Raw genomic sequence first — 17,412 nt, 5'->3', positions numbered from 1 at the left:
CTGTAGTTGTGGAGCGGTTGTTTCCCCTTACGGAAGAGTTTAGGACCAGACGGCATAATCTGGAGTAAGGGGTCACCTGTTCAACACGCAGATGAAGAGGAATTTCTTCACCAAGAGGATAGTGAATCGGTGAAATTGTTTACCACAGAGGATTTTGGAGGTTGGGTCCTCAAGTATATTGAAGGCTGGACAGAGATAGACAGATTTTTAATCAGTAAGGAAATCAAGGGTTAAGGCAGGAGATTGGAGTTGAGAATTACCATAGCAGCCCAATGATCTCACTGAATGATGGAATGGTCTCAATGGGCCAAATGGTCTATTCTGCTCCTATGTTTTATGATCTTACGTGTTCTGTGAGACAGAAAAAGACTGCAGATGCTGGAATCCAAGCAGGAGTCTGGAAGAACACAGCAAGCCAGGCAGCATCAGGAGGTGGAGAAGTCAACGTTTTGGGTGTAACCCTTCTTCAGGACCTGAAGGGTTATACCTGAAACATTGACTTCTCCACCTCCTAAAGCTGCCTGGCTTGCTGTGTTCCTCCAGCCTCCTGCTTGTCTATCATGAGCAATGCTATAGCAATAACAGTCCTGCTTCTTTTAAAACAAACTGCTTGATTGGCTGTAAAGGAATTGGTATCACACTGTATCATGTTAATAACTTATTTAATGAGCCACTCAATTTTGTCTTTCCAGATTGATATCAGCTCTCAGTTCTGTTGTCGTTCTTGTAAATTTTTTTGCTTTTCTGGTGTCTTCACATCCTTTTTAACAACATGCACATCAAAACTTCAAGTACTTCAAGTGTGGTTGTACCAAGGTAAACACAACCCACAACTGATTTTCAAAGTCATTCCTTTAAAATTGCTCTTAAAACTTTTGTTTTAAGAAATCTGAGGTCAGGAGATGGGCTATGCAGTTGTAAGTTTTCCATAGTTCTCATACTCTCGAGAAGATCCAAGCTACAGCCTAATAATTTTTTCTAGAGTATACAAAGTAACGTTCTCCTGGGATAACTTTCTGCATCCACCAGGCTAGCAGCAACAGTTCAGATGGAAACCGACAAAATGTGTGTTACAAATCAACCTCAAAGGAAGCAGGAAGGATAAGAAAAGTCCTAAATATATCACTTAATTTTCAAAGGAATTGGTATCACACTGTATCATGTTAATAACTTATTTAATGAGCCATTCGTATGAAATTCTACATTTAAGAGATGCATTAACCCATCTACTTTAAATAGGTTAATGCACATATTATAAGAATTTTGCACAATTATATTAATGCACAGCAGGTTTTAACCCAAGGAGTCATTGGAGAACCATTATTTCATTCTACTGTGAAATAACAATGCTTCTATACTGAGTAAGTATTGGGAGATAATTGAAGCTGCATTTTCTCCATTATGTTAGCACAGGCATGGCAACATCTCCAACTATAATCACATTAACACTGTGTTATCTATTATTAAACACAAACTAAACAAATGTCATCATTTCTATAATGGAAAAAAATCACTTTTAAAAATGGCTGGAGTTGACGGAATTAAATATGACAGCTTTTCTTTTGTTTCTTCAGCTTGTATTTCAGTTCATATTTTACGTTTTGCTGAATGGGACCTCAATTCGCTTGCAAAGAAATACATCTCTCTCCACTTAGCAAGTGTTTTTCAAGAACATGGTCAGCCCTCAGTACACTACAAGCCTAAAATAATTGATCAAAATAGAGTCTGACTCTACAGTACAAGCTCCCCGAGCTCTGAATCTAAAATTACACAGAGATCCTCTTGCACATCTGAAGTGTGGATTTATTTCCATCGTCTCACACTACTGTTGCAGAAAAGAATCTTCTATATTTCTTCTCTCTTCTGTTTGAAGCTGTGACTCTTGCTGGCAGTAAGTATCTAGTGTCTGACTCAATTGACCACTGTCCACGTTTCACAGAATCATATCTCAGAGAAGATAAGGGAGAATTGGTAGGAAAATATTGCAGGTTCAACAGAGTCTCCACCAACAGCTCCAAAAATGAGATTATGACCAGAGATTACCTCATCCAGGTTTCTACTAGCTGAAATATAAAAAGCTAAGGGACATTTGATTGAGACTTTTTGGAATGTTGTAAAGTCTAATGATGGTCATGCATCCATTGTTGATTGTTGGAAAAAAACATCTGGTTCACTATTGTCCTTCAGGGAAGGAAACTGCCATCCTTACCTGGTCTGGCCCAAATGTGATTCCAGACCCACAGCCATGTGGTTGACTCTTAACTGCCATCGGGGCAAGTAAAGATGGGCAATAAATGTTGGCCTATCCAGTGACATCCATCTCCCATGAATGAATAAACAAAAATGGTCCCAACGGTTTATTGCCTGCATTTTTAATTGTGATTTGAAATGGGAAAAATACCGTGTCTTCAAACAGGGATTGTGGAAGGAAATATTTCACTTTTAAAAAGCAAGATTTTGAAACTCATTGCATGTATTGTTTACACTGCTGCTTTGTTCAAGCAATGAAGAAAGCTATTTATAGCAAGGCCTGTTCGTGAAATTATATGTAAAGTGAGATTTAGCCAGCAACATGCAGCTGATTGGTTACTGCAATTATGACCAGTCATGGGTGCTAAAGAGTATCAGCTTGACAACAACTCTCTGATTGGTTCCTGTTTGGCTGAACAGCTTGTGGGGGTGAATAATACCATGAAAAGCCTTTGGACCTCTGGAAGAGTAGATGGTGTGCCTTGCTCTCTGCAGTAAAAAAGTACCTGGAGCCTGAGGAAAGCCAGTTATTTTCTCCCACCACTTGCTAACACTGTGGCTGTTTACCCAGTAACTAAGAGACTTCGTAGTTAGTGTATCAATTGTTCTGTTCCTCCTATGAGGAAGTGAAGTGGACCTAGAGAAAGGGTAACGAAAAACAGAAAGTCCTGGAAAGCAAAGGAGTAATCTCAGTGAACCCTGTCTATGTGTACCATTGAACTGTGTTATGCAATTCATTTTTCCTTCCAGACATGAAGCAAATGTTTTATTTGTCTGTCTGCATCTATCTATCTATTTGTGTCTAAAAGGGTTTTAGAAGGGGATTATCTGGAATAGCCATATGTTGACTATTCGTGGCTGTGTCCTTGTGATGCAAATGTATTTATTTGTAACACCTAGCAGCAATGTTAAAGTAGTGGGGGAACTCATCTGTGTTTCCTGTTAACTTGATTCCATCAGACAGGGAAAGTGGGGACTTTTCGTGTTTTGATGAAATCATTAACTTTTGCAGTGAAACCGGGAATAGTGGGGTTTGTGATCAGTGCACTTTCCCAAGTGGCTCATAGCAATTTTGAAAAGAATTGAAAGGTCAGAGAAAGCAAAACCTTCTGCATTTGTGCACAGCATAAAATCCAAGTTAAATCATACAGTAGCGAAGTTAAAAAAGAAATCTTCACACAAGGGGTGGTGTAATGGGGAAATTCTCATCAATGAAAATCAATGCATGCTGTTTCAATTAATCATTTTAAACTAAGCTTGCTTGATTGATGGGAGACAAGAAAAACTACACCCGAAACATTGACTCTTCCACCTCCTGATGCTGCCAGGCTTGCTGTGTTCTTCCAGCCTTTTGCTTGTCTACCATGACCAATGCTATAGCAATAACAGTCCTGCTTCTTTTAAAACAAAATGCTCAATTGGCTGTAAAGCACTTATTTTTAAGAAGTCTGAGGTCAAGAGATAGGCTGGACAGTTGCATGTTTCTAAATAAAATGCTGCCAAGTTACATGGATGACATTAAAGGCAGATCCGCCAACAATCAGGAAGCAGAGTCGAGGACGTGCCCCTGTCTGTATCAATGGGGCTTAGGTGGAGATGGCTGATTGCTTCAAGTTCCTGCAAGTGATAATCACCAACAATCTGTCCCGGTCCATGGCGCTTTGGTCAAGAAAACACAACATCACCTCCACATCCTCAGGAGGCTAAGGAAATTCAGCATGGCCACAAAGATTCTTCACAATTTTTATAAATGCACCCAACTTTGGGACCTTCCAAACGGAATCCTGCTCATGAGTAAAATTCCCATAATGACAACTATTCCCATTCCCACAATGATAATAGGATGGCACGGTGGCTCAGTAGTTAGCCCTCACAGTGCCAGGTACCCAGGTTTGATTCCTGCCTCAGGCAACTGTGTGGAGTTAGCATATTCTCCCCGTATCTGTGAGGGTTTCGTCCGGGTGCTCCAGTTTCCTCCCACAATCCAAGGATGTGCAGGTCAGGTGAATTGGAAATGCTAAATTGCCTTTATTGTTAGGTGCGTTAGTCAGGGATAAATATAAGGTAGGGGAATGGGTCTGGGTGGGTTACTCTTCGGAGGGTTGGTCTGGACTTGTTGAGCCAAAGGGTGTGTTTCCATACTGTAGGAATCTAATCTAACTATATTTGATTATTAAACGAATCAACCTGGAACAAAACACCAGCATAGGGCTCTGTTGAAATGATCAGATTAGTATTAAAAGACATCTGGTTCACTTTAGGGATGAAATCTGCCAAGTTTACCTGGTTTTCCCAACTTGTGACTCCAGACCCACTGAAATGCCATTTGAACTAACTTCCCTCCCGTGGGTAGCAACGTTTGTGGTAATTTGTTAATAGAACTGAAAAGGTTTGGTCCATTTGATTTTTGGAAACCATGGCAACAAAGAGCCTCAATGATGAAAGCACAATTAAGGCTTAAACCAATTTGTTTTATCTACGTTTTTTGGAAAAATATACAAAGAATGTGAACTTAATGTAGACTCCAATTCTTCCACAAACATTTGCTAAAGTGTTTTCAGGCAGTCAGAGAAAGTAATAGCTGAATAAATAACTAAATAATTGTGTTCACAATGCAAGACATATAGTTAATGAATGCCTTAATGACCAATGGTATGAGCAATTCTCGAGTAATTTATTTAATTATTATTATTAGTTACTTTATTACTAGTGTCAGCAACACATTTTACTGAACAAGTAATCTAAAATAGTGAACTAGAAATGTGGGTTTTTAATTGACTAATTGTGTAATTGTGGAGCTTAAATTTGATCAATTAAGTCATTCTGGAATCAATAATGATCACTATAAAGCTACCAGATAGTTGTAAAAACTAATCTGATTTACTAATGGTTTACTCTTAACTGCCCATGAAATGGACTAATAAACAGCAGGAAGGTGGCAATATTACCAGCTCCTCAAGAGCAGTGGGATGGGCAATAACTGCTGACCTGAGCAGTATTCGTACCTGTGAGTGAGTCAAACTCACAATCAGAGCCTGCACTTTGAGGATCTGGTGACAGTTGTCAAATGTCAGTGTGACTACAGTTGAAATCATCAATGGAAATTGGAGCTGATTCCTACAGCACAGGCATTAGTTTTCCTTATTACTTCCAGTGAGTTTTAAGTTATGTTTGTGTGTTTGCATGTCTGTGTGGGTATGTCTGTGTTTGACCATCAGCTAAAGATCTTGGAGCAGACAGTGGTATAGTGATAGTGTCACTAATGCTCTGGGGATATAGGTTCTTTACGCATGATAGCAGCTGTGCAACATTTCTCTTTCTTTTCCTGTTTTCATGGAAACAGGCCCTTCAGCCTAAGCTGTCCAGTTTTCACAATTTTACTGGTCCCATTTGCCTGCGTTTGTTCCATATTCAAACATTCATTCCATTTACCAACATCTGGAGCTGAGAAGCTAATCTCAGTAATGGATTCTTCATTGATTACCATAAAACCCACTTCATTCACTGGTATCCCTTAAGGAAGAAAATCTGCCATCCTTACCTGGTCTAGTCTACATGTGACTCCAGACCTATATCAATCTGATTGACACTCAACTGAATGCATGATAAAAGAATTTGGGATCAAAACAGACCAGTTTATTTTTACACTAAAGACCATTCTACATGAGATATGAGGCTCTGATTTTCTAATTACATTAGTTTATGACTAATCTCTCTTCTTCATGTGTCCATATGTTCATTAGTGTTCCAGTGAGATTTTTCTAGCTTGTTCGAATTCCACCCACGCTGTACTATTTATGCTCAGTGAGGTGCAGCTCTGAGATATCATAGCAAGGTTGCTGTAGCGTTCTGAAGTCCTTATAAGAGTAACCTGTCATCTGCAATGGCCGAGCAAGATACTCATTTTCAAATATACTTGGGGATGGACAACAACCCAAATCCGAAAACGGAATTTTTAAAATGATAGGATTATGCTCAACTCTACTCATAGCAATGTTCTGTGTGTTTACAGATAAGGAGTGGTCTTAATGGGTTCATGTTAAAGGACCTGTGGCCCCCAGCAAGGGTCATGCCTCCATGGAAGACAGGGGGAGAATTGAAGAGAGAGGCACTGATTTCCTAAATAAGATGGAAAGTTGCACACTGGGCTGTTGGAAAATGAGGCAGGAGAAGTAGTAATATGGAACAAAGAAATGGCGGAGGAATTGAACGGATACTTGTCTTCCACTGTGAAAATGGATGCAATCAGAAGCATATTATATTTTCGAGAGTCGGGGGCAGAGGTGAGAGCAGTTGCCGTCACTAAAAAGAAAGTGCTGAGGGAACAAAGTTCTGAAGGTGGATAAATCATCAGACAGATGGACTGTGCCCCAGAGATTTGAAAGAAACAGCTCAGGAGATTGTAGGGGCATTGGTGGTGATCTTTCGGAAATCACTGGAGTAAGGGACTGGAAAGCAGCAAATGTAATCCGAGTCATAGAGATGTACAGCATGGAAACAGACCCTTCGGTCCAACCCGTCCATGCTGATCCAACCCAATCTAGTCCCACCTGCCAGGACTGTTTAAGAAGGGAGGAAGGCAGATAACAGGAAGTTATAGGCCACTTAGCCTGACCTGAGTATTTGGTAAAAGTATAAGAGACCATTATTAAGAATGAGTGTGGTGTATTTAGAAGTGCATGGTAAAATAGGGCTTAGCACAATGTCATCAAGTGGAGGTCATACCTGACAAATCTGTCAGAATTCTTTGAGGAGGTAATGAGCAAGTTAGACAAAAGGAAGTCAGTGGACGTGATTTATTTGACTTTCCAGAAGATATCTACAAAATGCCACACAAGAGGCTGCTAAATAAAACCAGAATCCATGACGTTAGGGGCTAGGTACTAGCATGGAAAGAGAATTGGCTAACTGGCAGAAGGCAAAGATGAGGGAGAAAGGGGTGTATTTCAGGATGATACCTGGTGACTCACGGAGTTCTGCAGGGGCCAGGATTGGGACAAAGATTATTTACTTTGGACATTTATGATGTGGATGGAGGAATTGGGGCATTGTTGCTAAGTTTACAAATGATAAATGGAGAGTTAAGTAGTGTTGAGAACTTGGATGAATGTATGAATAGGCAGGAAATAGAGGGAAACTGAGCCTGTAGATGAAGACTGTTTTAATACGGAATGGCAAAATGTGTCAGTGCAGACATGGAGGGCTGAAGAGCTGTATTGTTCTTTGAAGTAGGGAGGCTGCAGAAAGACATGGAAAAGCTAGGAATGGGGACAAAGAAGTGACAGATGGAATACAATTTTGGAAAATGTGAGGTTATGCACTTTGGCAAGAAGAATAGAGGCATAGACTATTTTCTAAACAGGGAAAGACTTCAGAAATTTGCAGCATAAAAGGACTTGGGAGTCTCAGTTCAGGATTCTTTTAAGATTAACATGCAGGCACATTTAGCAGTTAGGAAGGTAAATGCAGTGTTAGCATTCATTTCAAGAGAGCGAGAATATAAGAGCAGAGATGTACTGCTCATGCAGTATAAGGCTTTAGTCATACTGCATTTGGAATATTGTGAGCAGTTTTGGACTTTGTATCTAATGAAAGATATGCTGGTATTCATGGGAGTCCAGAAGAGGTTTACAAGAATGATCCCTGGGATGAAGGGATTGTCATATGAGGAGTAGTTGAGGACTCTGGGTCTGTACTCCATGAAGTTTAGAAGGATGAGGGAAGTTCTAATTGAAACCTACAGGATACTGAGACGCCCAGATAGAGTGGATGTAGAGATGTTTCCACTAGCAGGAGAGACTAGGATCCAAGGGCACAGCCTCTGAATGAAGGGATGGCCTTTTAGAGTCCCTTCATTCCTTCTTTCCTTCTTTCCTGCCATCATTGAATGATATAGCAGACTCCACGGTCTAAACAGCTTCATTCTGCTCCAATATCTTATGGCCTTATACAGGTTTAGCATCATCTCCTTGCGAATAATCTGTCTCTATTAATAAAAAGTTAGGACACTGTATGCTTTATTAACTGCACTTGCCACCTATCCTGCCACCTTCAATGATCATCTGTTCCTACATCCCAAATAGAATTGTACCCCTTATTTATGTTGTTGGTCCACGTTCTTTCTACTAAAGTCACTCCATGCATCTGTGTTTAATCACTCCACCAATTTCATGCCCATATTGCAATTGTCCCTCTTATCCAATGAGCTATAACTTTTTTCACAAGTCTGTTGTGTGGAATTATGTCAAATGCCTTTAGAAGTTCACATCAATGGCACCACCCTCATCAACCCTTTCTGTTGCTTTATCAAAAGACTCCAACAAGCTAGTTAAACACAATTTCCTCTTTAGAAATCCAAGTTAGATCTCCTTAATCAACATAGCTTTTCCATGTGATTACTATCTCAAATAATCATTTAATTCTCTAACAGCACCTCTAAGTCTGGGAGGACTTCAGTTGTGGTCAATGCCTGTGAATTTCCACACTCAATTCTTTCAAAATCATTTGACATATCTCATCCAGTCCCTGTCCCTTGTCATCTTTAAGTGGCAACACTCAATCCAACACTTTAGCAATGCTGGACACTTCTCATGACAAAGATTCCTCCTCTCTCACCATGATGGTGGGTAGCATCCATCTTCTGTAAAGATCTTTGCAAAATATTACTCATTTAATACCTCAGCCAATTCCCTCGCCTCTGTGAAAATCACCTCTTTAGTTCCTAGCCCTCCTCTTCCCCTTCTTTTATTGTTTATTTACTTCTGAAAAGCTTTCGGATTCCCCTTTATGTTGACTCAGTCTTTTCTTTGCTTCTCCAATATGCTTTTTCAGCTATCCTCTGAAAATTCAACTTCCTTCTTGGCTGACAAGTATAACTTCTACCAATCAACTTTCTCCTGGATTTATTGGCAAAATTATATCGGGAGCCACCGTTCCCACCCAGTCTGGATTAATTGCCCCATTCTGCAACTAGGACCACTGCGGCTAGCAGAAGGTGGAATTCCCCGATTTGAGATGCAGATGCATTAAGCAATTGTATAAGATCTGCTACAGTGAGAAATTCTGACTCAAGGTTGAGATTTCTAAATGGAGAACTGGAGCAATCAATAGAACTTCTGTACATATTCCACCCAGCATTGCGTATTTTCATTTTAAGACAATAATACCCATTGAGTAAATGTAATTATAGTCCAGGAATTGCAATAATTAGCTCCCATAAACCCAAGTATTTGTCAATGATTGTTTTTCAAGTATGAGTCAGTGGTTTTGTTATAGATTCACCCAGCACTTTTTTTAATATTTGAACCAGTCACATATTTATTGACTTTATGTCAGATTGCAAGACTTGAAGAAGCAGTGTCCATTAGAGTGTGGTGGCATTAATGCAGCCGACAGGACCATTCCTCGCAAAGGCCAGCGCTCATCTCATCTGTTCTCCTTCCCCTGTACTGGCAGTTCCAATAATACAATCTGATTGTGAAGAATGCGCTGTATCGACTGCTCCCCTAATCTGTTGTGTAGTGCGATGCATTGCTCAGCCTCATGTACTGCACAGCACATTTCACCTGATCTCTCATGACCTCCGTGGAATATTTAGTAATATTGCTGAATTCATTCAGCTTGATTACAAATGCTGAAGCTCTTCAATGGCTCCTGCCACACAGGAATGGAGTACAGGTGATTTAAAGTGAAGCAGAGACGAAAGTGTACTCTCCCACTCCTGAGCTCAGCTGAAATGCTTACACTGAGAATCTGGATGCAGCACAAAAGGGATAGGCTCAAGGATATTCTGTCATCTTTACTTGTTGTCCTTTCTGAACCAAGTCTCGAGTGACATTGGAGGGGGGAGCATGAAGTTCATTTTGATCTGCATGACAGGGTCACAGAATAAGGCATTGGTCATTTACAAATGAAATGAAGAGGGATTTCTTTACACTGACAGCTGTGAGTCTTCAGAATTCTCTAAGCCAGAGGGCTGTGGATGCTCAGTCATATGTTTCAGTCAGAGGTTGATAGATATTTTAAGGAATGAGGGATATGCTGGATGATAGAGTTGAGATGGAAGGCCAGCTATCCTCCTGTTAAATGCTTGAGCAGCCTTGAATGTCCAGCCATTATTAGTTGAGAACAAAGAACAGTACAGCAGGGAACAGGCCCTTCAGCCCACTTAGCCTGCACTGTCAGCGTGATGCCTTTCTGAACTAGAAATCTTTTGCCTCTACAAGGGCCATGCCCCTCTCTTCCCTGCCTATTCATGTAGCTGTCAGGGTGCATCTTCAACATTGCTATTGTACAAGCTTCAATGTCCTGAAAGAATCCACTCAAATAGATTTTCCATAAGATTACAAAAGGTTACTTGGCGCAAAGTGAGTATAATTAATCACAGAAATGGACAAACTGTCAAGAGATAATAGATAAGGCAGGTCGTTTGGTCCCTCATTATTCATCCAGTGATTCCACAATCACGGTGGGGAGCGGCGACAACCTCATGGCTTTATTGCTAGCCTATTAAACCAGAGATGAAAATGTGTTGCTGGAAAAGCGCAGCAGGTCAGGCAGCATCCAAGGAACAGGAGAATCGACGTTTCGGGCATAAGCCCTCCTATTAAACCAGAGACCCAGGTTATGTTCTGATGTCCTGGCTTCAAATCCTGCCACAGCAGATGGTGGAATTTGAATTCAATAAAAATCTGGAACTAAGAGTCTAATGGAAATGATGAAACCAATCTGGGTCACTAATGTCCCTTTACGGAAGGAAATTTGCCATCCTTACCTGGTCTGGCCTACATGCGACTCCAGAGCCATAGCAATGTGGTTCACTCTCAGCTGGGGTGGGCAATAAATGCTGACCCAGCCAGTGATAGCCACATCCAATGAATTGGAGGGACCGGTGTTGGACTGGGGTGGCAAAGTTGAAAATCACACAATGCCAGGTTATAGTCCAATAGGTTTATTTGGAAGCACTAGACTAACACCAGAAACCAGCATATCGTATTACAAAAGATGGAAGTTTTAATCTAAGATTGTTTACGGTTCATGTCTCCATGACACTGGACTCCTTTGGCTATAAATTCTGTGAGCACCTGATGAAGGAGCAGTGCTTTGAAAGCTAGTGCTTCCAAATAAACCTGTTGGACTATAACTCGGTGTTGTGATTTTTAACATCCAATGAATGAATAAAAACAGCACTATGCCAAAAGTCAGCTGCTTAGCACGCCAATCAGAGTTTCAGACTTGCCTCTGCTTCTACAAGTTCCAACCAGTTTCCAGTTTATTATTCCTTCCTGATCTAGATATACTTGCAACATACATCTGTGTAGCCCTTAGTCCATAAACCCATGTGGACTTGAGGCAGACCTTAATGTTTCCCCCTCACACTGTTTTGGAGGTGAGAGGGCATTTAATTAAGCAGGAGAGTGACAGGTGGAGATTCTGGATTAGTGGTGCTGGAAGAGCACAGCAGTTCAGGCAGCATCTGAGGAGCAGTAAAATTGATGTTTCAGGCAAAAGCCCTTCATCAGGAAGTGATAATAGCTGAGTGATAATACCACCAGGCCAGTGCTCCCCTTGCAGGTTTTGGGGACTCATTGCCTGATCTAGGGACTCTGCATCAGGAAATGGAGGGGAAATGCTCAAAACCTGACCTCTGCCCTTGAGACTGACCACCTTGTCCCTCTTACTCCCCCTTGGCCTGGGGTTTACTCGTTGACCATGGGTCTATGGTTGGTGTATTTTGAACACCTGCCACTGCTCCCTAATGTGACACTGTTGGCAATGAGGTATTGCTGTACTCTGACTGGCTGCTTGATGAGGGAAGAGGCTGAATACCACCTCAGGGGAAGGGTCATAATTCACCCCCTAAATGTCAGATTGATGCTTCCATATAGTGATCTTTTCCTCATTGGCTGTCCAGTAAGTGAGGCCTCCATCATGAGGATTACATAGCCCTCGGGGTGTCCGGTGCTGTGACTGGATGTTAACACTAACGTGTATTTGAAGAGTGTTGCATGAGTGTCATAACATTGAGGTTTGGACTGAATTATGATGTTGTTCCTTTCTCATTGATACCTAGTTGGCCAGGAGTAATTTCCCCAAATATTCTGGTGCCATCCTTTCCAATCCAGAAGCCTGGCCAATCAGCACAGTGGGTAATGTTTAAGCACATCAACACACCCTTCTTTTCCTGGCTCCATTGCAGGCTCCTCTGGTTTTCCACCTACTACAACACTTCATTACCTCCAATTAAGTCGTCCCTGTGATAGTGTGTCCCTTGTACACAGGGCATTGGTGTGTCTTTTTGTAATTTGACCCTTCTTTTGTTCCAACAATAATTTTTGCAAAGTGATTCCCAGATGTGCTTAGTCCTTGACAGATCCAGTTCATCTTCCCAAATCATCAGAGCTGTCAATTCTGTCACTTTTTTTTTGCTTCTTGTATCACTTAGCAACACAATTGGTTTGTCCAATCATTGGCTCTTTTTAATTTTTTGTTCATTGACCAACATCATTTTGCACATACTTTGATGATATAAAGAAGCCAATTGGTGCTCCAAACATAACAATAATCATGTCAGTTGACATTATCAATTATAGATTCAGTATGAGAATGGACAAATAGAAATCAATAATAAAGTAATCATTTTGTGTTAGAAGGTGTACTTTTTTTAGTAATGTTCTGATCTTATTGTCATTGACTTAAATGATCTTTCCTGATTCATCTGAAAAATCCAAGGTTATTGTATCAAAAGCCACAATATAAGGAATTAGGAGGCTCATGATCAGTCTCATCTTCATCAATGGGGAGACCAGCACTTAAGACCATAAAATAGGAGCGGAAGTAAGGCCATTTAGCCCATCGAGTCCACTCTGCCATCTAATCATGCCTGATGAGCATTTCAATGCCACTTATCCGCACTCTCCCTTTTTCCCTTAATTCTTTGTGAGATCAAGAATTTATCAATCTCTGCCTTAAAGACATTTAATGTCTCGGCCTCCACTGCGCTCTGTGGCAAATGAGTTCCACAGGCCCACCACTCTCTGGCTGAAGAAATGTCTCCTCATTTCCGTTCTAAGTTGACCCCCTCTAATTCTAAGGCTGTGCCCACAGGTGCTAGTATCCCCATCTAATGGAAACAAATTCCCAGCATCCACTCTTTCTAAGCCATGTATTAACTTGTAAGTTTCTATTCGATCTCCCCTTAACCTTTCAAACTTTATTGAATACAATCCCAGGATCCTCAGCCGTTCGTGGTATGTTAGGCCTACCATTCCAGGGATCATCCATGTGAATCTCCGCTGGACACCCTCCAGTGCCAGTATGTCCTTTGTGAGGTGTGAGGCCTAATATTGGACAGCATATTCTAAATGGGGCCTAACTAGAGCTTTATAAAGTCTCAGAAACACATCGCTGCTTTTATATTCTAATTTCCTTGAGATAAATGACGACATTACATTTGCTTTCTTAATGACGGAATCAACCTTTAGAGAATCCTGGACTAGTACTCCCAGATCCCTTTGTACTTTGGCTTTATGAATTTTCTGACTGATTAGAAAATAGTCCGCGCCTGTATTCATTTTTCCAAAGTGCAAGACCTCGCATTTGCTCATGTTGAATTTCAGCAGCCATTTCCTGGACCACTCTCCTGAACTGTCTAAAACTTTCTGCAGCCTCCCCACCTCCTCAGTACTACCTGCCTGCCCACCTAACTTTGTACCATCGGCAAACTTCACCAGAATGCCCCTAGTCCTTCATCCATATTATTAATATACAAAGTGAACAGCTGCAGCCCCAACACTAAACGCTGCAAGACACCACTTGTCACTAGATGCCGTTCCAAAAAAGAATCTTTTATCCCAATTCACTGCCTTCTGTCAGACAGCTAATCCTCAATTCATGCCAGTAGCTCACCTTGAACACCATGTGCCCTCACCTTATCAATGGCTTTTTGGAAGCCGAGATAAATAACATCCACTGGGTTTCCCTGGTCTAACCTACTTGTTATCTCTTCAAAGAATTCTAACAGGTTTGTCGGGCATGACCTCCCCTTGCTAAATCCATGCTGAATTGTTCTAATCCGATCCTGCACTTCCAAGAATTTAGAAATTTCAGCCTTAACGATGGATTCTGGAATTTTACCTACAACCGAGGTTAAGCTAATCAGCCTAGATTTCTTGAATAAGGGAGTTACAACAGCGATTTTCCAATCAACTGACTCCAGTGATTTTTGAAAGATCACAGTGAATGCCTCTGCTATTTCCTCAGCCACCTCCCTCAGAATTCTAGGATGTAGCCCATTGGGGCTGGGAAATTTATCGATTTTTAGATCTTATAGCTTTTCTAGCACTTTATCTTTTTGTAATGGCCACCATACTCCACTCTGCCCCCTGACTCTCCTTAATTGTTGGGATATTACTCATGTCTTCCACTGTGAAGACTGACACAAAGCACTTAAGTTCTTCAGCTATTTCCTTATATCCCATCACTAGCCTTCCTGCATCAGTTTGGAGGGCCTAATTTCTATTTTTGCCTCTCGTTTGTTTCTTATGTATTGAAATAAACTTTTACTATCATTTCTAATATTACTGGCTAGCTTACCTTCATATTTGATCCTCTCCTTCCTTATTTCTCTTTGTTATCCTCCGCTTATTTTTGTAGCCTTCCCAATCTTCTGATTTCCCAGTGCTCTTGGCCACTTTATAGGCTCTTTCTTTTTCTATGATACACTTCCTGACTTCCTTCGTCAGCCATGGCTGTCTAACCCCTCTGCATAATCTTTCTTTTCTTTGGGATGAACCTCTGTACTGTGCCCTCAGTTACACCCAGAAACTCCGCTATTGTTGCTCTACTGTCTTTCCCACTAGGCTCTGCTTCCAGTCAATTTTCATCAGTTCCTCTCTAATACCTCTATAATTACCTTTATTGAACTGTAACATCATTACATCTGATTTTGTATTCTCTCTTCCAAACTGCAGACTGAACTCTACCATATTATGATTGTTGCCTCCTAAGTGTTCCCTTACTTTAAGATCTTTTATAAAGTCTGACTCATTACATTGCACTAAGTCCAGAATAGCATGTTCCCTTGTGGGCTTCATCATAAGCTGTTCCAAAAAGCCATCCTGTAAGCATTCCATGAATTCCCTTTTATTGGATCCACTGGCAACACTATTCACCCAGTCCATATGCATACTGAAATCCCCGATGACCACTGTGACCTTGCCTTTCTGACATGCTCTACCTATTTCCTGGTACATCTTGCGCCCCTGGTCCTGACCATTGCTGGGAAGTCTGTACAGAACTCCATTATGGTTTTTTTGCCTTTGTGGTTCCTCAACTCCACCCACACAGACTCCACATCATCTGACCCTATGTCATTCAATGCCATAGATTTAATTTCATTCTTAACTAAAAAGCAACCTCACCCCCTCTGCCCACCTCCCTGTCTTTTCGATAATTTGTAAATCCTTGAATGTTTAACTGCCAGTCCTGAACCCCCTGCATCCACGTCTCTGTGATGCCTCCCACACCATAATCATTCACGATGATTTCTCCTGTTCATTCATCTACTTTGTTACGAATACTATGAGCGCTCAGTTAAAGCACCTTAATGCTAATTTTCTTATCCTCATGATTTCCAACATCTCTAGTAATATGTTCTAAGTTATCCTTCCCTTTTGCTTCATTCCCAGTCAGCCTTGAACTTAAACCCTGCACACATGCTAACCTGCTGCTTATCTTTCTACTCTGCTCCATACTCCCTGTCGCTTTCCCTTTCTCTTCCCCCTACTCACAAGTTTAAAGTCCTAGTGACCACCCTATTTATCCTTTTCGCCAGAACATTGGTTCTAGATTGGTTCAGGTGGAGACTATCCCATTGGCACAGATCCCTCCTGATGCCAATGTCCCATGAAATGGAATTCCTCTTTCCCACACCAATCTCTTAGCCATGTGTTTACTTCCCTAATTTTCTTATCCCTACGCCAATTAGCATGTGGCTCAGGCAGTAATCCAGAGAGGTCCTGTTCTTCAATTTCCTTCCAAGTGCTTGATGCTCCCCAAACAGGGGGATTCCAGATCATTAATTCTGAGCCGGAGTTCTTCCAGCAACCAACACTTGCTGCAGATGTGATCACTGCTGTTCACAATGGGATCAGCCTGCTCCCACATCATACAGCTACAGCCATCACCTGTCCAGCTAACTCTACTTATTTAATTGATTTATACAAATTTGAGTTAAATAATTTCTAGTACTTCTCTGTGGTCTATTTCAACTAACCAACTAATAGTAAACTTTTAATCAATCAAGCGATACACAGGAAATATCAATTGAAATGCCTCAACTTAGAAACTCACAAAAGTCCTTTTTTTGTAGTTGGAGGAGGAGGGCTGGTGGGAGACGTTACACATGTGGTATCTTGGGATTCAGCCGTTGCCCAAATATAAACCCTGCCTTGCTGCGGCCTCTCCCTCTGCTGCTCTTTTAAAAGTCTCACTTACCCAGCAGGCCCGTCTGCTCCTGCTCAGTGTTTGCTCCGCCGAGGTAAGTTTTTATATTTTAAAATTACCTTCCCATCAGGGGACTGGTCCTCATTGTCATACCCTCCACTCCATCTACCACCGAGAAAATGATGAACACTGAACTCCCAAGGTCAGTTTTTATATTTTAAAGTTACCTTCCTATCGGGCCTCTGATCCTCGCTGTCATTACACCCGCTCCAACTGCTGCCGAAAACTTAAGTGCAAAAGCTGAGGTTGAATTTATAAGAACAAAGAAAATTTACAGCCCAGGAACAGGCCCTTCGCCCCTCCAAGCCTGAGCCGATCCAAATGTTCTGTCTAAACCTGTCGGTCAATTCCTAAGCATCTGTATCCCTGTGCTCCCCACCTACTCATGCATCTGTCCAGATGCATCTTAAATGAATCTATCGTGCCTGCCTCTACCACCTCTGCTGGCAACGAGTTCCAAACGCCCACCACCCTCTGTGTGAAGTACTTGCCGTGTGTATCCCCCTTAAACTTTCCACCTCTCTCTTTGAAAGCATGACCTCTTGTTACTGAATCCTTCACCCTGGGAAAAAGCTTGTCTCTATCCACCCTGTCTATACCCTTCATGATTTTGTAAACCTCAATCAGGTCCCCCCTCAATCTCCTTTTTTCTAGTGA

The sequence above is a fragment of the Chiloscyllium plagiosum genome, chromosome 29 (assembly GCF_004010195.1).
Source record: "Chiloscyllium plagiosum isolate BGI_BamShark_2017 chromosome 29, ASM401019v2, whole genome shotgun sequence".
Classification (NCBI taxonomy): Eukaryota; Metazoa; Chordata; class Chondrichthyes; order Orectolobiformes; family Hemiscylliidae; genus Chiloscyllium; species Chiloscyllium plagiosum.
Note: the sequence above shows the minus strand (reverse complement) of the source record.